This window comes from Physeter macrocephalus, chromosome 8 (assembly GCF_002837175.3).
Source record: "Physeter macrocephalus isolate SW-GA chromosome 8, ASM283717v5, whole genome shotgun sequence".
NCBI classification, from domain to species: domain Eukaryota; kingdom Metazoa; phylum Chordata; class Mammalia; order Artiodactyla; family Physeteridae; genus Physeter; species Physeter macrocephalus.
This window is the reverse complement of record NC_041221.1, coordinates 53,633,781-53,657,435: the sequence shown is the minus strand read 5'-3', so window position 1 is coordinate 53,657,435 and position 23,655 is coordinate 53,633,781. Positions and strand designations below refer to the sequence as shown.

The window sequence follows — 23,655 nt, the reverse complement described above, 5'->3', positions numbered from 1 at the left end:
GTGAGCCATGGCCGCTGGGCCTGCGCGTCCGGAGCCTGTGCTCCGCAACGGGAGAGGCCGCGGCAGGGGGAGGCCCGCATACCACAAAAAAAAAAAAAAAAAAAAAAAAAAAACTGCCAGTAAGAAGGGGGTAAAAGCAGGTAAGGTAGAAGTAAAATCTTCCACTCATTATAAGCCTCAAAAGAATGAATAGACAACCTTAAAAAATAGCTGATAAATTTACTCTAAATAAAATGAAAACAAGGCAATCTGAAAATATTTTTAGAAATACAAATGTTTAGCATCCTTACCGAGAACAAAGAAGAGATAGCACTCATCAAAATGAACAAGAAACTATGAAACCAGCATGAAGAAATTATGCAAGAATGGGTGAATTTAAAGAACAAAATGGAAATCTTAAGAAATGATCAAATAAATTCATTGAAACTGAAAACTTAAAATAAGGTAAACTCCAATCTGAAGTATTGTAAAAAGAAAATTAGTAAATTCAAAGATGATGTAGAAAACTTCATCCAAAATGTAGACTAAAAAGATAACAAAATAGAAACCTTAAAAACAAGGTTAAAAATTATAGCTTGGGAGACTCCAGCATACACATAACAGTAATTCCAGAAAATGAAGAATAAAGTAAAAATGTAAAATGACATATATAAATTTAAAAAAATCAGTAAACACAAACAAAATCTAGCTAGATGCTTGCTCCAATATACTCCTTAAATATGAAGTGGGAAGTTTAACAGTGAAGATTGATAAATTGTCTCCAAGAATATAATAACCAATAAACAAATGATAGTAAATAACATAATAAAAATGGAAAAGATAATAATCATTTATATGTAAACACATAAATGCATTGCCTTAAAATATGTAAAGTAAACATTATGGAATTCTAAGATATTGATAAAAGTCACAAATATAATTGGAGATTTAAATCTATTTCTTTTATACATGGATAGATTGAGTCAATTACTGACAACAGAGAGGATTTAAAGAACACAATAAACTCAATTACACAGACATATAATTGAGAATCCTACACCCAACAAATAATCTTTTCAAGCTTGCCTGAAACATTTTCAATATTTAGCCATACTATTAAAAGATGACTTATATTTACTTATAAATTACCAAAAGAAAGACTCTAGCTTGATCTTTTCTTTGCTCAGCCTATAAATAAAACAAAAGCTCTTCAGACAAATAACACTGCTCTTTTCTGCAGACACTGGCAATTTTTAATTTCCTCCATTAGAAAATATTAACTGACTTTTGAACATTAACAAGGAACTGCTTCTATTTTAAAGGTGCAGAGGGGGAAGAAAGACTATCTTGTAGGGGAAAATTCTTATTACAAACTAAGCACTATTCTAACAAAATTCGTAGTCTGAAGTATCAATAACATTTCATTTATAGTCACATTTCTATTATAAAAAATAAAGGACATAGGTAAATTCTGATGGTAGGAAATATCCAGCCTTTTCTATCCATCCACAAACTTCCCCAGTTCTCCCCAAGCATACTTAGATTCTTCCACATAGTCAGTATTTGATTGAATAAAAGAAAATATGTTGTCAAAGTAACCAAGAGTTTTCATTATCACTCAAACCTGTGTTAGCAATTACCAATGCCCATATTTAGGAAGTGACTCATTGTAATGAAAGTACCATTGCCTTGATTCTGACAAGTCGGTGCTCGGTTGGTTGGTGGATCTTTTCACAAAAACAATAACTCATGTTGGGGACATAATTTATCTACAGTTACACATTAGACTGGTATGAAAATAAAACTTCAGTGCACCATTCAACTATCGTACCTTCCATAATTGATTTTTGTATAACCAAAAGATGCGTAACTCCACTTAATTTAATCACCCTCTAATGTTTATTTCCATTTGCAGATATAATCGCATATTGAAATTGGTTGACACTGTAATGGTATAATAGAGTCTATCTAAAGCTTGCTAACTTTTTAACTTACTTTTTTTATTACTCTTGTACAGAAGGACACACATATAACCTAAACTGTGACTTGTTTATTCCATTTATACTAAAATATTTTGCCAAATCAGTGTGCACACATTTATTTCTAATTAGATTTTCATTTTAATCGTAATGAGGACCCAATCACTTTAAAATCTACCAAAAATTCTAAATAGGTGGCAGAACTTTATGCAATTATAGCACAATTTGCATAACAATATTGGGCAAGAAACACATCCATAAGTGTATATTTCTCTAAGGATTTTTCTCTAGGCTTGGACTTGCCTTGCTCTGTTTCCCTGTATGCAGGAGTCTTTTGGCTGCACCGCAGTTCCAGTGAGTTGGCTTCCTCTACTTGCTCTTAAATTCCCTTCCTACCTGTGTGTTGTAACATGTCAAAACCAATGGCCTATCATATGTGAAATCTTTAGACCATGACAAGCACTCAGGTACTGTTGCCTGAATCACCGGCTGCATTTACTGAACAGGCAGATCCTCCTCAACAACCTGCAATGTCTACCTGCCCCTCCCTGGCTACTGTTAAAGTCTGTCCTGGATCCTTCATCTGCCGTGGTAGTGCTGTCTACTCGCCAGGGCTTAGCAACCCCAATACCACCTGAGACCCAGTGCTGACAGACATTCAGAAGTCGATTCAATCTGCATTGTCAGGGAAGACAGCACAGGGGAGAGGGTTGGATTTTTTGGGTTTTTTTTCCTTTTAAAAACTGGTTTTTATTCTCAGAAATGTCTCCTTGTATTCCTCCAAAGAAAGCAGTGTTCAATGAAGAATAAAGAAGGGAGAATGAAGCAGAAAAGGAGGAGGAGGTGATGGAAGAGGAAGAAAAGAAACAAGAGGAGGAGAAATGAAAAGGAAGAGTTATATTAAAGGCTGTTTGTCATGAGGGGTGAACTCATAGACAGAGAATTTTCTCGGAAGAAGATGTTAGAAGTCAACTCGTAATTGAAACTTCTCTTTTGCATATTTAGTGAATGATCCCGCTCTACTTGAGGAGGCAAACGGGAAATGAGATATAATTTTCTCCTAGCGGCTTAAGGAGCGTGCATTGTTTACTCGTGATTTATTGATGAAAGGATCAATAGCACTTTCTCTGTTTCCTGCTATTATTTCAACAAACAACAGTGTAACCTTGCTTGGATTCAGTGCCCCAGACACAGAAGGAAATGCAGTTCATCAGTCTACCTTTCATCGACATCGTGTCCCAGACTGGTCCTTTCTTGGAGAGACTGCAGAGCGGGTGAGGGACAGAATTGGTTTCCAATATTCTTTTTGCAGGAGTTTACTTTATTCCTCACATGACAATATTCAACATCAGGCATTTAGCAAAAATATAATCACATATACTTTTTAAGTTAGGAAATGTACTGTTTTTTTTTTCACAAACCCGTGTCCCCTGCATCGGCAGGCGGACTATCAACCACTGCGCCACCAGGGAAGCCCCTGTACTGTTTTCATGTAATGTTTGTCATTAGTTAAAGTTACATTGCTTTATATATAACTTTCCAGATAACGATTTTGAAATTGGGTATTGATAAACATTGAGATCTTAGTTCTCCAGCCAGGGATCGAACCCAGGCCCCCCTAACCACTGGACCACAAGGGAATTCCTGAAAAATATCGACTCTTAAAGTACTAAATCAATTATATCTAACATGACTTCTCTAAACCATATAGGTCCACATTCAATAATAAGAATTTTTGTCAGTTTCCATTGCCATCTCTGGAAAACTCCACTGAACTTCATTTGAGAAAAATTTGTTTACAAGTTTATTGATAGGGTTTATTTTCCTAAGGATAGATAGAATCATAGAGAAATGCAACATGTCAATGATAGAAATACAAAGCTGTACAAAAAATAATGAAAGATTAGAGGTTCTTTAACTGTCTAACCATAGAGGAATAATGGAATGAATTATGGGATATCAAACCAATGAAATATTCTGCAGATATTCATAACTGTATCTCTGAGAAATTTATAATAATACAGGAAAATATGTTGTGTACTGGTAAAAAGAAAACTAAATAGAATTTGATATTGCTTATATACACCTATGAAAATCCCTAAAGGTGAACATAGATAAAACATTAGAAGAAAATATACTAAAGGTTAAAAGACACGGCCTTTGAATGATAATATTTAAAGTGGGTTTTTTTCTCTTATTTCTCCTTTTTGTATTTTCTAAATTTTCTCTAATAAGAAAGGAAAACCTTTTTAAATAAGAAACTGTACAGTTTTTTTCTCCTTTCTTTCAGTTGGATCGCCCCAGTATGGCTTTATTACTTTATAACAGTGACATTTTCTGATCTGGGACATAACCTCACAAAATGAGAAAGCAAATTCAAAAATCAATGTTCATTTGTTTTCAATTATGTATGATTTTGAATTCTTCATTCTTCACCAATAATCTAAAGGTAACACACAAAAAAGGTAAAACTTGGAAGTCCTGTCATTTTTTATTTAAATCCAACATGGTGGATAGCATGTGTGTAGCATGAAGTGTTACTTTGAAATCTTTTTTTTTCCAAAGTGACAAACTACCAAATGAAAAAGAAGACATGTTTGTGAAAAAAGTAATTTCCACTATTGTAAGATGGAAATATAACAGGTTTAGCTAAGCAAGGACTAAACAAGGGATCATTTATATATTTAATGAATCACATAGGGAATAAGTTATTTATAGAACTGTAATTTGGTGTATTTGTTAAATTTCACTGGTATTAAAAAATAAAAGCATTATCATAGCACAGTTATTGCTTTTTGAAATTTATTATTTCTTTAATAATCACTATTTGAGAAACTACCCTTTAAAATACGTCTTAGGGTCTTCTTCCATGTAGAACATATGATACCTAATATCATGTGAGCTCTTAATTTAACCATCTGAGAAATATTATAGTATAATTACCTACCATTTTTAATCTATCTTAGCCATTACCAATACTCATGACCATAACTTACAACTAAAAAAAAATAACAATAATAAAAGGACTGACAAACCATAAATCAATTCTTAATAGGATAAAAGATTTTCTGGGATAACAAAGATTCGAGTGAACTTTCCAAATAGTTTAATCAGTTGATGGCCTATTCCAAAGTACGGGACAAATTCAATGCAAATCGTTATTTCATACGGGAAAGCTAGAGTAGCACTTTCAGAATAAAGCAAATTTCCCATGAACTGAATGTGGCACATCTTGGCCTATTTTGTGATACAGATTGCCAAAAGAGGAGGAAATATATATCTTATTCTTATTTGAGGACCTAGAGTTCATATTTATTTAAGTATATATTTGATTTATTTAAAGTAATCTAAAATAAGGAGTGTGCTGCAAAATACATAGTATGTAGCCTAGGACAATTCATCTTTTGATACTCTTGATGACATCTCAAAGCAAAATATTATTTATCATAATTATTTTTGGAGAGAATACTAGTTAGTACATAATTTAATTTCTAATAATGACCTAAAGTCGCATTTTCTAATCAAAGTTTCAATTCTCCTCCTCCATGTCCTAGATTTTCTGGTCAAATGCAGTCTCAGAGATATATACAAACAATCAGAAAACCACTGATGCACTCCAAGGGAAAATACACTGGTGTGTGTGTGTGTGTGTGTGTGTGTGTGTGTGTGTGTTGGGGTGTGGGTCAGGGTAGGGGGACAGAAAGAAAAATGGGAGAGAAAACTAGATATCTAGATAGATTTAAACTATATGAAAAATACAGGGCTTCCCTGGTGGCGCAGTGGTTGAGAGTCCGCCTGCCGATGCAGGGGACACGGGTTCGTGCCCCGGTCCGGGAAGATCCCACATGCCGTGGAGCGGCTGGGCCCGTGAGCCACGGCCGCTGAGCCTGCGCGTCCGGAGCCTGTGCTCCGCAACGGGAGAGGCCGTGATGGTGAGAGGCCCACACATCGCGATGAAGAGTGGCCCCCGCTCTCCGCAACTAGAGAAAGCCTTCGCACAGAAAGGAAGACCCAACACAGCCATAAATAAATAAATAAATAAATAAATAAATAAAGGTAAGCCTTAAAACTAATTTTGACAAGATTAAAGGTTAACCACTCTTTTTCAGTGATAATTACCAGGTGAGAGACGTTTTAAATGTATTCAGGGTAGGGGGACAGAAAGAAAAATGGGAGAGAAAACTAGATATCTAGATAGATTTAAACTATATGAAAAATACAGGGCTTCCCTGGTGGCGCAGTGGTTGAGAGTCCGCCTGCCGATGCAGGGGACACGGGTTCGTGCCCCGGTCCGGGAAGATCCCACATGCCGTGGAGCGGCTGGGCCCGTGAGCCACGGCCGCTGAGCCTGCGCGTCCGGAGCCTGTGCTCCGCAACGGGAGAGGCCGTGATGGTGAGAGGCCCACACATCGCGATGAAGAGTGGCCCCCGCTCTCCGCAACTAGAGAAAGCCTTCGCACAGAAAGGAAGACCCAACACAGCCATAAATAAATAAATAAATAAATAAATAAATAAAGGTAAGCCTTAAAACTAATTTTGACAAGATTAAAGGTTAACCACTCTTTTTCAGTGATAATTACCAGGTGAGAGACGTTTTAAATGTATAAGCCTTTAGTTTTCCAAGTCAGTGTTTCTCAAACTGGTGAACCTTGGAATTTTCAGGGACTAAAAAGAAAATGTCTAATTAGTCACATGAGGCCTGTGAGTCCCAAATTTTCCTGAGGCATTAAATATGTCTTTCCCAGCCCCTCCCTTAGACAGTCAGCAGTCTCAGTAGGGACCATGGAATGTAAAATGATAGGATTACCTGAGGTAATTTTTACCACCTGGCAAGTTTGGCATGTACTGCATTAAAGGAAACTGGCTCTTAAGTATAAAAAGCTCAGAGGATTCCATGTTCTTCCCAAAGGTCAGAGGCAAGAAGAGAGATTTGTTTGGCTCCAAAGCCCCTAATATTTTACTACATCAGCTAGAACCCCATTACCACCCACTTCCAAATTCCATCCAGTGCCTAACCAGCTAATCAAATTCAGTTCAGCATACCATGCAGCTTGGTACTGGTTATTTACATTATTGTGAACTCAACACTCTTGTATGTGGAATTACAATTTGCAATTCTGTCCTCATTATCCTGACTTTTCTGCAATGGAACTGTCTTGCCTCTGCATATAAGAAGGAGTTGAAGATGCAGTTAGTAAACGGAACTATTTGAATTTTAGACACTTCTGGAAATTTATGCAGACAACAGAAAGCATATTTGAACTTGACAGTGCTTTAAAAAAGAATCAGAGGACTTCCTGCTCTGATGTGAAGGCAGGCCCATTAGCATGAATCAAAACAAAGGAATAATTTCCTCTTTTTCTTGATGCTAATTCACTCTGGAGTCATCCTTCTGAGTCTCCGCTTAAGGCTTTTAAAAGACTTGGGGAAAATATGTCACGAAATGGATCCATTTTAAATATCACAGGGACTTGCGGGCTTATTCGTTTTTGGCACTTGCATGTCCTCAATCAAGAGTCTAAAGGCCAACAGAGCTCACTAATCCCCACTGACTACTTTTAAACAGATTGCAGATTTCAGTATCCAATGGAAATGTAAAGGCAATAGCATGGAAAGAGTGCAAAGCAACTCTTCTAGTGTCTGGCCAAGTCAAAGAATAAAGAAGCTCCCCACCTACTTCTTTATATTCACTCAGACAGTGAAGGAAAGTGCACTGACCACTTCTATCTTCTGGCTCTTTCCCAGCTGGGCAATCTTACCTCGCTGCAATTTCCCTTTAGCCTACCCTGCTCCAGATATACAGTCACCTTTTTGTTTCTCAAGGCTGAATCCTTCTCATCCTTAAAGATTCCAGGCCCCTTAGAGAGGCCTTCTCTGATAACTCTATATAAAATATATAAAATATCCACTTCTGTCTACTTTCTATCATATCACACCACTTTTTTTTGCATAGAACAGAAACTTTAGCTGTCTTGTTTACATTTGTATACCCAGTACATGTACCAGTCCCTGGATCACAGAAGGTCTTAAATACCTTCACTTCCTTTAAAGGGAAGGAATGAATAAGAGAATGAATTAGTAAATATCCTGTATCTAGTATTCACCTAAACAGTACAGATGCAAAGTTGAATCAGACGTGGTAAACTCATGGAACTTACCGAGCCAGAAGAATGTTAGACAAGTTTAATATCCAAGGTTTGTGTTTTAGAACGATCACTGTGGATGGGTAACGTATGAAAATGGATTGGAAAAGAGCTGGACTGAATGTAGGCTAAGTACTTTGGAGACTATCACAGTAAAGCAAACAAAAAATTATGAGGCTACAAAGTAAGGTGGTGATATAAGGAAAGAAAAAGAAACTAACTTATCCTAAAGATGTTAAGGAGGGTGAATTAATTGTCTGTAAGAAATGAGGAAGATGTTGAGTTTTGATCTTAGATTACAGTCTTAGGTAGCTACATAAATAAAGGTGACTTTCACTGAAATAAGGATATAGTAAAAGGACCATGTTGTTGTGAAAATGTATAAGAAGGAGAGAAAATATTATGTGTTAAGATTCTAACATATTGAGTTTGAACTGTCCAATATGTGTGTTCTTTCCACACCACCAAGCAAGTAACTCAGTTCTCTGTGGACACTGACCAGGCATTTCACAAATTTAGCTCAATTCTGACACTATCTATCTGGGGTTAACCATCAAATCCCACAGGTTAAGGGCTCAGTCCCACAAGACTGCCCCTCTCCCCACCTCCCAATTCAGCACCAATCCCAAATCCAGGTTGTCACCTGGATTTGGAACCTCTCAGAGGTTCCAACACCCGCCTTCTGGGGTTCCATTAATTTACTACAGCAGCTCACAGAATTCAGAGAAACATTTACTTAATAAATCACCAGTTCATTATAAAGGGTATTATAAACGATACAGATGAACAGCCAGATGGAAGAGATGTATAGGGTTGGGTCTAGGGAAAGGCGTGGGGAGCTTCCATGCTCTCCCAGTGTACCACTCTCTCCAGATCTCCATGTGTTCACCAGTCTGGAAACTCTCTGAAGCTCATCCTTTTGGGCTTTTCTTGGAGGCTTCATTTCTTAGGCATGACTGATTAAATCATTGACCATTAGTGATTGGACTCAATCTCCAGCCCCTCTCCCCTCCCCAGATGTGGGGCTAGGGTAGGAGTAGGCGGGAGTACTGAAAGTTCCAACCCTCTAATCACGTGGTTGGCTCCACTAGCAACCAGCCCTCAGCCTTAGGTTACCTAGGGGCTTTTCAAAAGTCACTTAATGAGCATAACAGAAGACACCCATTGCTCTCATCACTTAGGAAATCCCAAGGACTCAGGATTTCTGTGCCATGAATGGGGACAAAGACCAAATATATATTTCTCTTTATAAACCACACTATGACAGCCGTCTGTTGGATCCAGAAGTTGAGATGTTCAGGGGGCATTTAGATATATGTATCTGAATATTCCGGACAGAGATATAGGTTGGAAGTTTAAATGGGGCATCTTTGGTATATACAGAGATTGTACTAAAAACTATAGAAAAAAAGGAAATAAGCCAAAGAGCTTTAATAGAAATAAAAGACACGAAGGCCAAAGACAAAATCTGAAGGTGTACATGCAAATAGGCACTCAGAGAAACACATGCAACCTCATGCATCAAGGGGTGGCTGGCTTAGCATTCATGAAAGGGATAAAAATTTCCACTGCACCTGGCTAAAACGATTGCCCATAGCAGCATAAAGTAGAACAGTCCCCTTGGGAAGGCCATGTGCTGAATGAAAGAGTTGGAATAAAGCCAGAAAGTACTATCTTCCTAATATACTAGGTACCAATGTATCATAGCTTTTGGTAACTGTTATCCTTTAAGGAAAAACAAAAAACAAAAACACACCTGACATTTACCAAAAATGTAAAATTCTTTCCTTAGAAAAGTCTGAATTGTTGACATAATTTTGTGAGCCAAAAAAATAGAAAATAAGATGATACAAGTTTTAATTCAGTCTGCTAATGTGTATCTGATCCTCCTCCTCCCATAGGAGTCCGCTCTTTCTATAAATGTGTACACCTGAGCTATAAAACTTATAAGGGTAACATGTTTACCTAGTATGTGCGAATTTAAAAGTCCCGTAATTAAAGCATCATAGTTTTTGATATTCACTAAAGGCTTTTGTCTCACCCCACCACCCTGCTCTATTCTAAATCATCACATGAGGGATATGGATATTCCTACTGATGGTTTGAAATGAAAGCTGGAATTAGTTCTTAAAAGGGAATTGGTGAATGAGAGCAAAACTTAAAAATTTTAATTAAAAATTTAAAAGCAGCAGGCTTTTTTACTGCATAGAAAACTACACATTTAATGACGTTTTACTTCAGTGAATGTGCCTTAATAGACTTTTGAACCTCTGTACAACTTAGCTTGTATATTCTCCTTCTTTCTTCCATAATCAAATAACCAAGTCAGTTAACGAACACCTAACTAACCCTGTGTTAGACTATGAGAGTCTAGCAATGCTCCTGCTTTTATATGGCTCACTGTCAAGTTTATACAGTACCGCTCCAGCTGGATTTCCATGCTACTTCAGTCCCTTCTGATTTACTTTGACAGATCCTTGATTAGGGCTCTCACCTAGTCTACTTCTAACAAAAGAGCCCTATCCTAATCCAGGACACTAAGCCACCTGCCCTACCCACCCTCAAAAGCAGGCAAACCTACATGTCTACTGGCCTGTTCTGCTTCTAGAACTAGTTCTGCTTAGCATTTAGCTCCTTCTTCACCATTTGAGTTTTTCTTCATTAATTCTGGCTCCAGTGAGGAAAAAGCCTTTCTAGAGAAAGTAGCATTTGAGCTGGAACTTGAAAGAAAAAAAAGTATATGGATTCATTTCCAGCTGAGAAAAGAGAATGAAGAAAGGTATGGAAGTCTGTCCTGATGAGGCAAAGCAGAATTACATAGATAATTTTTAAATACTAACAATGTCTGGGGCCCCAAAAGGAATGGGATACAATAAAGATAGTATGTAATACAGTGAGAGCATGGATTTTTGTAAGCTTTATTGTAATGGGAGAAACAATGTCTCCATTTTTGAGCAATATTTGCTTGGAAGCATGCACTGCACTTAATAATCTACCATGTCACTTAATCCACATAGACACAATGAAGTGAATGTTATAATTAGCACCATTTTATAGAGAAGGAAACTATCACTTAGAGAGGTGGAATTTGAATCCAGCTCTTTCCTACCCCAGAGCACTTGCTTTTACATTAAATTGCTTGGACAAGTCATGACACCTTCTGGCACCTGGAGAATCTGAGTCCTATTTCTCACATTGCTTCCTCAAGAAAATAGGTTATAACTTCTAAAAAATTAACTTTCAAATGAACTTCTAGAACACAATCTATTTATAACTAGATGGGCTTGTTTATGTAGTTTAAAATGCCCTCTCTCCTCATACAAGATGATGTTTCCTACAGAAATAGCAAACTCACTAGATAGGTGAAGACTTGAGGGAGAATATATGTCCTTATATAACATATTTTCTAACTCTAACCTGTTTTGAAAATGTTTAGTTATCATTTTTTTCTGTTCCACTAATTCATATTTATCCAAGACATGTCTTGAGTTAACAGCCAATGCCTCTAAAATAAAGTATACAAAAAGAGGACAGTAAAAGATAGCTACACTGCATGAACTTACCATTCACACCCAAGTTTGGATTCTGAATTTTTAATAAACTTTTACTTTCAAAGCCTTTGCCATTAAAACCTTTGCTTTACAAACTTTCTTCCACTTGTTATGCAGGAATGAATTAATCTCTCCCATCTAAAAACCACCACTCCCTCCAACACACACACACAAAACCACATTTCTAGTGTTTCCATTGATCAGTCAGAATTTACCCATCCAACAAATATTAAGATCCACCTATGTGCTCGACACTGGGTCAACTGCTGGGGTCCAGGGCTGGGTCCAGGAGGCAAGATGTATGTAATCCACACACATTTCAATAGATTCGCATGCTGTCTTTAAATTAAGGTAGTCCTCTGAACAAGACAATTGTCTTTTAAGGCACAGACCTTCCTGGGATACAGCTACACTACTTAAACTGTGAAAGACTTCATGTTTCTCCTGTTTTCCTATGGGTGCTTTACAGTTATTGATTTAAATACACACCCCAAAACAGTAAATGTTGGTATGTATATTTAAATGCTGGTAATGAGAATTAAAAATTGTGAACACCAACTACTTCAAGAAAAATAATAACATTGCCAGGGATGTTGTAGTCAAGCATAAGTCTACAACCTTTAAAGGGAAAAATACACACATCCAATATCGTCCCCTAAATTATTATCAGTATAACACTTTGCTTTTAATTATCTACAATTCATATAAGAGCTTTACTGAAATTTTAATTGCAGGGTTTTTTTAATATATACTTGCTATTTTATAGCACTGGACATAAGTACTAAATTTTGAGATCTGTATATTAATAAAATCAGAGGGATTCTGATTGTTTCATTCAAAACACTCCTAATTTTGTGAAATTTTCCACCAGCTCAAGAGTCCTTACTGCAGCCATGAAGGGAAAAGAGTAATTGACCTCTATACTGTTAAGTAATAAATGTTTAACATTTATATCCAGAATATTTCAAATTGCTTTTATTGATACCTGACAGAGCTTTTATTATTGATAACATAAATATAAACATAATTCTAATTTAAATTTGGAATTCTCAGTGATTTCAATATTAATGTGACATCTCTCCTTGTTGATTTATTGTAGAAGGACTTCACTCAAGTTAACTCAAAGGACCTAAGCTTTTGCTACATCTGGAAATCCTGCTGAAAAATATGGCAGAGCTGCACTTGCTGCACATCGAGGAAAAATAAGAGCAAGTTACAGGTGTCCAGACTGAGAAGTATCATGGCTAAGAACTGGGAAACTCGAATAAGACTACCCAGGGTCAAATATTGCCATTAGCATTTACTGGCTCTGCGACCATGGACCCGATCTTCCAAGTAAGAGTGATAAGATAAAAAGACATAACTCACCAAAGGCACTTAGGCAAGTGCCAGGCAAAAATAAGAGTTCAGTATAAACAACCTATCACAAAATAAACTGACATTGCTGGGAACATGCTAAGCACCTTATATGGATTGTTTCATTTAATCCTCACAACACCACCAAAAAGTATGTGTTATTACTATCCTCATCTTATATGTAGCTGATATTATGTTAAAGAAAGAGAGAAAGAGAAGGGTGGGGGAGAAAGGAAGGAAGATTAAACTTCCTAAAATGAAAAGATTAGGGCTTCCCTGGTGGCGCAGTGGTTGAGAGTCCGCCTGCCGATGCAGGGGACACGGGTTCGTGCCCCGGTCCGGGAAGATCCCACATGCCGCGGAGCGGCTGGGCCCGTGAGCCATGGCCGCTGAGCCTGCGCGTCCGGAGCCTGTGCTCCGCAACGGGAGAGGCCACAACAGTGAGAGGCCCGCATACCGAAAAAAAAAAAAAAAAGAAAAGATTAGATAACAGAGAACTTGTTTATGGATGGTGTTTAATAGTTCTGGATGTTATAAATTTATAACTAATTAGCTGAATATTTATAAGCAACTACATTTAACTACAGACATTTATCAATTACCCAGTGCCTAATTATAAAGTCTACTTATTACCTGGGATTTTTATTGCTTCTCTTTTCCATCCATTTCATGGCATATATAGTTGCTGTCAGGAAAACAAAGCTAAATCAGACTTTAGATCAATTACACATACTTAGTCCGTATCTCTTACATGCGTAGCACTGTGGATATCCCTGTTTGGGGAGGAGGGGAGAAGTGAACCAGGGAATGATATTGTTAGGGATTAGGGAAAGACTGAACAAACAAAACCTGGTGGGGGAAATTAAAGACACCCATCGTTATGAATAATCAAGATAGGTTTTTAAAAACTTAGTTAAAGCTTCAAAGTAAAAGAAAAATTCCATTTAAATAACCATTCGCAGATTAAATACATTTGTTCTATTAACATTTCCTTGAGCATTTTTCTTCCCTAGCACTCATCTGACTTCCTTAAAATTTGTCTGCATCTTTTGTTTCTCAAAATTGTTCCTCAGGCAAATTTCCTGTGCTACATCTCCAAAGACAAATAGAGGTGAAGAATGTTTCATAGTAAAATAATAATTTCCCCAGCATTATTAGTTAATCTCTGCTCACACTGGCTGTACTTAACATTGTAGATTGCTTTGTCACCTGCATGCACTTGATTTATCAATATAGATGTAGAAAATAATTTGTATATTTACATAGTGTATACTTCATTCTTTTGTCATTCCAATGGACCTCGTTTTGTGTCCTCCTCATAAAGCTGACTTTATATGTTTTATTAATGTATATCTGGGATTCATTGTAAGGTTTAAGAAAAATCAGTAGCCTTAGAACTGGAAATATCTAGGTTTGCACCCTAGGGTTCCAATGACCCTGACAACTGGGAGAGAAGTCTTCAGTAGAATAAGTACCATCATACTCTTATTTATTTACTCCTTCTTCTCTTGATTGGGTTGAACCATAATCTTAAAGGCATACTTACCTTATTTGCAAAGGCAGAGCGCCCACTGGTGCCAGCTCACTTTACCAGTGTTTGGACAAATGGACCCAGAGATTCAGACCACCCTCCAACCCCCTCTCCAGTCCATCCTCCAGGACCACTTCTCTGCAGGATCTTAGCTTCCAAGATCAGCTAACGTTATTTTTTGTGGTTAAATCCTCATTGCCAACCAACCATGAGCTGTCAGATCTGCCAGAATTATTCCACCAAAGTGAAAACCACCATCAACTGTCTGGTCCACCTGCAAATGCAGGCATCCTACACCTACCTCTCTATGTTTCCATTTCCACCATGAAGATGTGGTCCTGGAGGGTGTAAACCACCTCTGGGCAACCACTGATCAACCTCCAGAGGCCTGACAGCCCCAGAACGGACTGGGCAAAAGGCTCACCTTCAAGCCCGACAAGGAGCCTTCCAAGCCCAGCGGCCTTCCTCATTCCAGAGTCCCCTCCCAGGTGTGGACTAAATGGAAACAATAAACTTTCCTTTTACATTAAAAAAACCACCCTTTGGAGGTGATTCATTTAGTTATTCATTCATTTATTTTTATCTCTCCAGTGGGAAGAAGAATTTATTCCAACTTAAAAAATTGTAGAAGACTTCCCACAATGAGTTGGATTGAATTCTTCATTGCTTCCAGGATGAATTCCAAACTCCTTGCAGTGGCATTTACAGAATTCATCACTTTTCCCAAAATATATTTCCAATCTTTATTTCTCATTTTTCTAAACTCTTATGCCACAACAATATCAAGCCACTGGATTTTCTGCAAACACAAAATATATTTCAATCCCTTTCTCATTTCATCATGCAATTCCTCTACCTAGGGATGTCCTTCCTTCCCTTCTCCATCTGCTGCCTTCTTACCCCACTTCTAAGACATAATTCTCAAATACTTTCTTCTAGACGGCCCACCTTAACCCATCCTCCAGACTGACCCCGAGGAAGGTCAATGGCTGTTTATCAAGCACTTTATGGAAGAGATTTCTTCACTGGGCTAAAAATTGAACTAGATCATTTCAGAAGTCCTTTGTGATAACTCAATAAAATGTTTCCAAGCTTGGGAGGAGCAAATTGTCAGCATACAACTGACTTTTATACTGATACAAAGGCACAACACAACTAGAGTCTAGTCTATTTTGAATTTAGTATATTTCCAAAGTTGACAGCCAGTTTTCAGTCCTGGACCAAAAGTTTTCATTTCAGGATTTCTTAAGACAAATTGTTCTAAAAAGTTATCTAGAATTCTCTTTTTTGTTTGTTTGATTTTAATATCCATTCCATTTTAGCAGCAAAATGTTTCTTTTCATAATTTTAAGTGTCTAGGTCTAGGGAGTTTAATAATGATTACATGGTTCCATTTTGTTTTGTGTAAACTGGAAAGTGTTAATTTGTTCCTAGAATTCCCACCTCTGTAAGGAAGGTATGATGGATTGTCATTATTTCTTATCGTGATGGGGAAAAAAATGTTAATGTATGAATGGTCACATCTTCCTTCACTCTCCTATCCTTGCTGGGCTTCTGAGCTATTTATAATTATTATACTGATTCTTGTGTTGGCCAGATTATGGTGTAGGTATCAAGCGGCAGAGTCAAAAAAACAAACAAACAAACAAACCTAACTAGATTACTTACTTTAAGGTAGGCAAAGTCTATTCTTGAAAGAAAAGAGTAGATTTGAAACAAAGGAGGGAAAGGAGAAAGAAATAGAGAAGACAAAGAGTGGTGTGAATTTTTAGAGAATGTGAAGGAGAGACAACGAAAGAGGAAGTGGGGAAAGAGCAAATAAACCAAAAGTTGGGGAACGGGTGAAGAGAAAACTGAGGGCAGCAGCCTTACTGTGTTTATCAGCTGGGGGGATGGTTGGGAACGCAGATTTTTAGGATATTTTGCTGTGCTTCATGGGACAACCACTCTTGGCATTTTTCAAGTATACACACAAAAATAATTTAATTTTCAATCTTTAGATTTGAGTTTCTCATGCATGTCTTACCCCGTAGGACACCATGCTGTTGAAATGGGCTACACGGTAGTTCAGCTGTATTCAGGTTGCCTACTATAATACTTATCATTATTGTAATTGTCTCTTTAGTGGCTTGTTTTTCTTACTATACTACAATCTCTATGAGGATAGGGATTCTGTCTTAATCATTTTTGTAACCCTATCCTCTAGGACAATATCTGGCAAGTACTAGGTTCTCAATAAACATTCATTGAATGAATGAATGAATGAATGAATGAACATGATGCCAGAAGCCTTGACCAACTGCAGTCACAATAACATGGAAGAAAAGTCTTAAGATAGAAAATTTCTTCAAAGTTCGGGATGAGTTATGAAACAATATTTTTTCCCCAAAGGTAAGAACAGACACCGCCTACAGTTTTCTCCAGCAGTGATTTTCCTTTTTGCATGGGCAAATTACACATCAGAGCACCCACACACAGTGTCTTGCAAAAGAGAACAAATATGATATACAAAGCATTCTGCTGATCATAAGGAGGAAAAGACACAAAGTAGACAGTAGAGATAATAAATGTGTTGGTGTCTATAATTTATAGCACTTATGTGAGAATCCACTGTAGCTGCAAACTATATTTTCCCTAAAAGGTCAACATATTCAAATCAGATAGTTATATTAAAATATTCTGATTGATTATGAGTGAAGCCACTAGAAGATTCAATGTATTTGTAACTCCAAAATTTGTAAGTCAAATTTTGTTGCATAGTAAATTATATTTTGATTGCTTTTGTTGAGGGTTCTAATCAGAGGGATGCATTCATTCATTAGCCAGATATTTACTGAGAATTATAATGTATCAGGCACCGTGCAATGTACTAGAGCCTGAACAAAGAACAGACGCAATCCATACTCTCAAGGAACCTAGGAACAATAAATGCAATACAATGGGGATATAATGGAAGTCTGTGTGGAGTAAATGGGAGGTGAGCCTCATTTGGAAGAGCCAAGAAGCAGTTCACATATAAAGGTAAACCTGGAGCTTCGTCATGTAAGGACAAAGAGCTCAGGATCAATTCAGTGCATTTAGTGAAAGACATCTTGTTCAGTATTGCTAAACACGAAAAAGTGAAGAATGACAGGACTTCAGGCCAGAAAGGTGACCAGGGGTCTTGCAGGCCTTGCTATGAAGCATGGATTTCATTCATTCTGGGGGAAATCTTTGCATCCTTCTGATTGCATTGTGAAGGCTAAGTAGAGAGCAGTGAGACTGGAGGCAAGGAACTTTAGAAGACCCTTGGAATTGTCCAGATGAGGAGTGATGAGGATCTGAAATAAGACAGAATTAGTAGGGGAAGAAATGAATGGTGAGAAGGAAACATCTTTAGGAATTTTCAACACCTGGTAACTGACTGGATGTGGGAAGGAAAGTATGGATGTAAAAAATGACTCCCAGCTTTCCAGATGGGAGACTGTGTAAACAGTTGTGCCAATCCATGGATTTGGGAACACTGAAAAGGACAGGAGGCTAATGAGTCCAGTTTGGGGCATGTGGAGTTTGAGCATATTTGGGACATCCAGGTGGTGATCAGGAGCAAACTCCTGGCTGTAGAAAGAAACCTGAGAGTTTTTTAGGTACCCATGGCCATTGAACATGTGAAGAACATGAGAAGTGTTTGGAATATCTTAAAGCTGTTACCTCCAATTTGTCTATTGTCTAAATCCAGATTTTCACATATGAAGGTCTGCTGAAACAGTAGTTTACAAACTTTAGTTTCCTTCTCACATTTGGAAAATGTGAAACACACTTAACAGGTACCAAAAGCTTAGTACAGCAGGATTTTCAACCTAGCTGACAAGTTCAGTGATGGTGTAGTCTCAAAACTTTGGGGAGATACAAGGTATGAAAGGCCCTCCAGATAACTGACTTCTTAATCCATGGCTTATCACTGATTAAAAGTAAGGCATATCCTTGTATACATAACTATCAAAATATATATTTTAGCAACAGAAAATTCCATGATTCCCTACTGATGTACTGTTTCATTTTTTTTTTTCATTCAAATGTAAGAAATTGAGAAACTGGACCATTTTGCTTTGTTCTTCTTCTGGGGTTTATCTTATTCCTTCATTGGGAACATATTCCTCTGTTGCCTCATTTTGCCTAATTCTCTGTTTTTATTTCTATGTATTAGGTGAGCTAGTTACATTTCCTGATCTTGGAGAAGAGGCCTGATGTAGGAGATTCCCTATGGGGCGCAGCAGCGCATTCCTCTCTGATCACCAGAACTATATTCTCCTGCGGTGCCTCCTGTGTCAACTGCATTGGCCCTTCTGTTATGGTGGGACTGACAACCGTGGTAGATGGGGCTAGCCCCTGGCGCAGTTGACTGCCAGGCCCTGTCTGCCGTAGAGGCTGCCAGCCACTGGTGGAAGGGGCCATGTCCTGGCTCAGCTGGATGCATGGCCCAGGGAATCCCAGGGCTGGTGCCAGCCCACTGGTAGGTGGGGCTGGGTCCCATTATGACTAGCTACTTGGACTGGGGTGTCCCAGGACTGGTGCAGACCAGTTGCAGGGGGGTAAGTCTCCGGCACTAATAAGTAGAGGGAGGACTCCAAAATGGTGCTTGTCAGCATCGGTGTCCTCATTGTAGAACAAGCTCCCCAAAATTGCTACTGCCAATAGCTGTGTCCCCAGGGGATGTTCCAGTTGCTTCCTGCTGCCCTGGGAGGCTCTCTAATATCAGCATGTGCGTCTGACCCAGGTTCCTTTCAAATTACTGCCTCTGTGGTGGGCCTCAGAGTATGTGAGATTTTGTATGTGCCTTTTAAGAGTGGGGTCTTTGTTTCCTACAGCCCTCCAGCTCTCCTGTATGCAAGCCCTGCTGGCCTTCAAAGCCAGATGTTCTGAGGGCTCGTCTTTACAGTGCAGGACCCACAGGCTGGGGAGCTCAATGCGGGGCTCAGACCCCACACTGGTTGGGGAGAACCTCTGCAATTGTGATTATCCTGCCTTTTGTGGGTCGCCTACCCAGGGGTGTGGGTCTTGACTATACTACATCCCTGCCCCTGCTACCTGTCTCGTTGTGGTTCCTTCTTTATATCTATAGTCATCTATAGTCGTGGAAGATCTTTTCAGCTAGTCTTCAAGTCATTCTCATGGATAGTTGCTCTGTAAATAGTTGTAATTTTGGTGTGCCTGAGGGAGGAGGTGAGCTCAGGGTTTTCCTGCTTTGCCATCTTGGCCACTACTTTTACCCTTTTAAAACTTATCTTTTTAAGACTATTTTTTAAAAATCCTGAGAGGTTGAATTAGAACTAAAAGTATCTGTAGGAACTCAGACTCTTAAAAATAAACAGGGAGATTTAGAAATAGTCATAAAGGTATGTACTTACATCTCTGTCTCTTTCTCTCCCTCTCTCCACATACACACACACACACACACACGTATTTCCTAGCTTTGTCCATGAAAGAAGCTTAGAAGCAATAGAATTCCAGCAGCACTAAGCACTCTGAGAATATCTCTCTTGGTTTCCAAATACCACTCTCCACCAAAAGGAACCCGGGCTTCCTGGGGACATGCTGGCTCAAGGGAGAAACAGGGAAAGAAGAAAATAAGCCTGGACATACATTAAGCAATAAAATAAGGAGATGCTCACAGGCCAAAACTTATCTAATTTGAGCATTAATATAAATGAGTATATAGAATTACAACCTATTGAATAAAACAGTGACCTATGATTCCATATTGATATAGATAGATAGATAAGTAGGTAGGAGAAACATTTCTAGGATCCTATTATTCCATACTGATATAAAAATAAATGAATAAATAAGACTTTAAACATTTTTAATAAGTAAATAAGGAATGATACAAATGGGTAATCAGTATTTGACATCCGTTATAGTGGTAGTTGACAAGGATGGAAGGTATCAATATATTCTAAGACTTGGTAAGATTTGATAAGGAAAATGTATTGAGGTGATATCAGAACAACTTGCCACAAAACATGATGCAAATTTAGAAGGAAAATGATGACTCTAAGTTGGAGAAACTTTGTAAACACCAAATTGACCAAGTGATCAATGGTGGAAATCACCTGAAACTATGGGTGCCTTGATGTGGTACACTGAGAATAAGAACACAGCACTTTTTTTTCTCTTTCTTTTGTATTCCTACCAAGAATGCAGGAAAATATTCTTCTATTGAGACTCTGTTCACAGGAAAACATCAATCAGACTCAGGCCGAGAGTCATCTTACATGATGAAAAGCCTGTACTCTATGACTGTCAAGGGAATTGGAGACAAGGAAAGTGAGGGATTGTTTCAGACTGAAGGAGAATGATGGCACCTAACAACAAAATGCAACATGTGTTTCAGAATTGGATCCTGACCCAGGAAGGAAAAAGACTTTGCTTGATGTTTGGTAAAATCCAAATGGTATTTATAGATTGTATGATAGTGTCGTATTGTTAAATCGCTAATTTGAAAGATTTTATGGTGATAATGTAAGAAAAGTGTTTACATTTGGGGGCAATACATCCTGGAATTTAAATATAAACTACATATTAAAGAAAAGCCTCACATAAATGCAGGAAAGTAACAAGAAGGCTATGTTCTATGTCTGGTGTACATTCCAACCATCAATTAATCAGGGTGTAGGAAGAAAAAGATGCACACTTGAATTGGGCAACTAATGATAGTTTAATAAAGGAACTATTTTATAAAATGTGGGGATTATGTGAAAAATCACAAGTGATGGTGCAATACCCTCTGACTAAGAACAGCAGAATACCCCGTGGAAAGGTTCATTAGTAATTCAGGAGATATGAAGGAAATGAATACATTTTTACTTCCACTATTCGACTCCAGTGATTTCAACCACATCCCACATTTCTCTGGAGCTAAATAACTCCAAAATCTTAATTCCAGCATTTACTCTGGAGTTACAACGACAATGATAGAATGCTCCTTTTAGAACCTGAATCCTTGCTTTATTTTGGTTGACCAAGTGACCAGACATTAAGGTATTTTTCTTCCCTTTTCTTTGAGGCTAAGTGGATATGCTATACTTGACTCGCCACTCAGCTTAGCCTGTCACAAATTGAACTGGTCACTAACATTGTTTCTGGCATTAAACAACTCAGTTGACAAAAGATTATTGGAGTGGCCATGCAGAGTCTTAAGAGATTCCAACTGCTGGCATCATTAACCTGTAATGCAGAAGCTAACAACTGTTCTGATAATCTACGCAAAATTGCTGCTGAACTTTTCTGGAAGAGCTCGGTGATTGTGCAACTAACCTCATCCAATGTTATTGCTACAGCAATCAACATAAACATGGGGATTTTTACCTTTGGATTCGTGGACAATAATGTAAATGGTGTCTTTTCAGAACATAATTGATTTTGAATAGACTCGCCATTGGTATCAACACAATTGTTACTTACAGCTGTTGTCCAAACAACCCTCCAAGCCAGGGATGTTGCTAAGGGATCAGCCTTCCTTTATTCTTATCACTTACCGCTCTTTGTTACTTGTTAGGATTTGCCTCTAATTTTGACTAACATCAAAATTCAGAAGCAGAGAACACGGCCAAGTTATTGTAAATACAATCAACATTTTGCTATGGTTTTCAACACTTTGTTTCCAACCCCTAGTTCTTGAAGAAGCACATGCTTCAAAGCAGGATTTTGGAACTCATTATAAGTAAATGATTATCTTGGTTTAGATGAATCACCAAGGCATTTTGGTTCTCTGCACCGATACTGCCTCATTTTTATTTCTGCACATGCATGTATGTGTGTGTGAGAGAGAGAGATAAGGTGGGGGGAGGAGAAGAAAGGGATGGGGAAGGGAGGAAGAGAGGAGAGGGGTAGAATAATGTTCTGATATATAGTATAAATACATATGCCCAAACGTCACTGGGAGGAACATGGAGTCATGAAAAAAATTAAGAGCAGCAAGACTATATTCACATTTTTACAGGACATTCCTCACTACATTAGTTTCCTGTGGATACTGTAACAAATTATCACAAACTTTCTGGCTTAAAATAACAGAAATCTATTCCATCACAGTTCTGGAGGCCAAGAGGTCAAAATCAGTTTCACTGGACTCAAATCAAGGTGTCAGCAAAGAGCCTTTTTTCCGAATAAGGGAACATCCACAGGCTCCAGGGATTAGAATGTGGGTACCTACTGGAGGGCTATTTCTAGCCTACCACCCCCACTAACACACTATTACAACCACTCCACTCCCACCAGCTCTTAAAATTCGTGAAACTGTTTTTTGGACACAACTAGGTCAGCCTGGAGAAAAAGATGAGCCTGAAATGATGAGACAAGTCTTTATTAATTATTTGTGGTAGGTGAGCCATACATAGAAATACAGTCTTTCCTTTTGACTCCACTCTGATTGCTCCTTGAAAGTGGAGTCTGACTTCCTATCTTTGGTTCCCCCATGGTCAGCTCAGTGCTTCCCACACCATCATATGCAATACGTGTTTGTGGAATAAACAAATATGCAAGTTAGTCATGAATCCTCTCAGAGTATTTGTACTTCATTCCACATTGACAAAGTCAATGATGGGGATCATGGTTATAGCAAAGTTAACCAAACGGTTCTTTAGTCTGTGGCTTTGCCCCTCTCACCCTAGGGTCTGTCTTGCTCCCTTTGCCTGTACAGCATTATCTGGCCCTTTATTCATTCTGCCTCTTTCTTCCTCTCCCATCCACAGCAGCCAGTGACTGACTCTTCCCAGTGCTGTCGCCTCAAGACATATAGCGTTTGAGCAGAAACCCAGCATGTGGCAATCCTCCAAGGGTGGACCATGAAAGGACCCTGCCAGCCAAGACGTACCATCTAAGCCCATGACCTGCCTTTATCTGTGTCGTGGTTTCTTTCTGTTACATCCTTTTCTAAAACTAGGAAACACTCCTCTTTTCTTCTATAAATCAGCAAGTCACACTGAGTATATTTGGTCAGGGAAGTTTTTTCACTTTCTTTCCCCCGCCCCCCCAAAATGAAAGCTTTTGCTCTGCTTTGAATGTTGTATTAAGAGAAGCCCTCTGGGGCTTCCCTGGTGGCGCAGTGGTTGAGAGTCCGCCTGCCGATGCAGGGG

General features: G+C 38.3%; 1 protein-coding gene across 2 annotated transcripts in view; it reads right to left on the bottom strand.

Annotated features, from left to right (window-relative positions):
* MRPS30 (mitochondrial ribosomal protein S30) overlaps nt 1-23,655 on the bottom strand; it is a 127,779-nt gene that overhangs the window by 74,607 nt on the left and 29,517 nt on the right. Inside the window, exon 7 of one of the 2 annotated variants that reach the window (XR_003680903.2) lies at nt 13,619-13,693. The exons of the other annotated variant lie outside the window; for it this stretch is intronic. The gene's annotated coding sequence lies outside the window, so the exon portion shown is untranslated. Of the gene's footprint in view, nt 1-13,618; nt 13,694-23,655 lie in introns of those variants that run through there. 2 annotated transcript variants of the gene reach the window in all.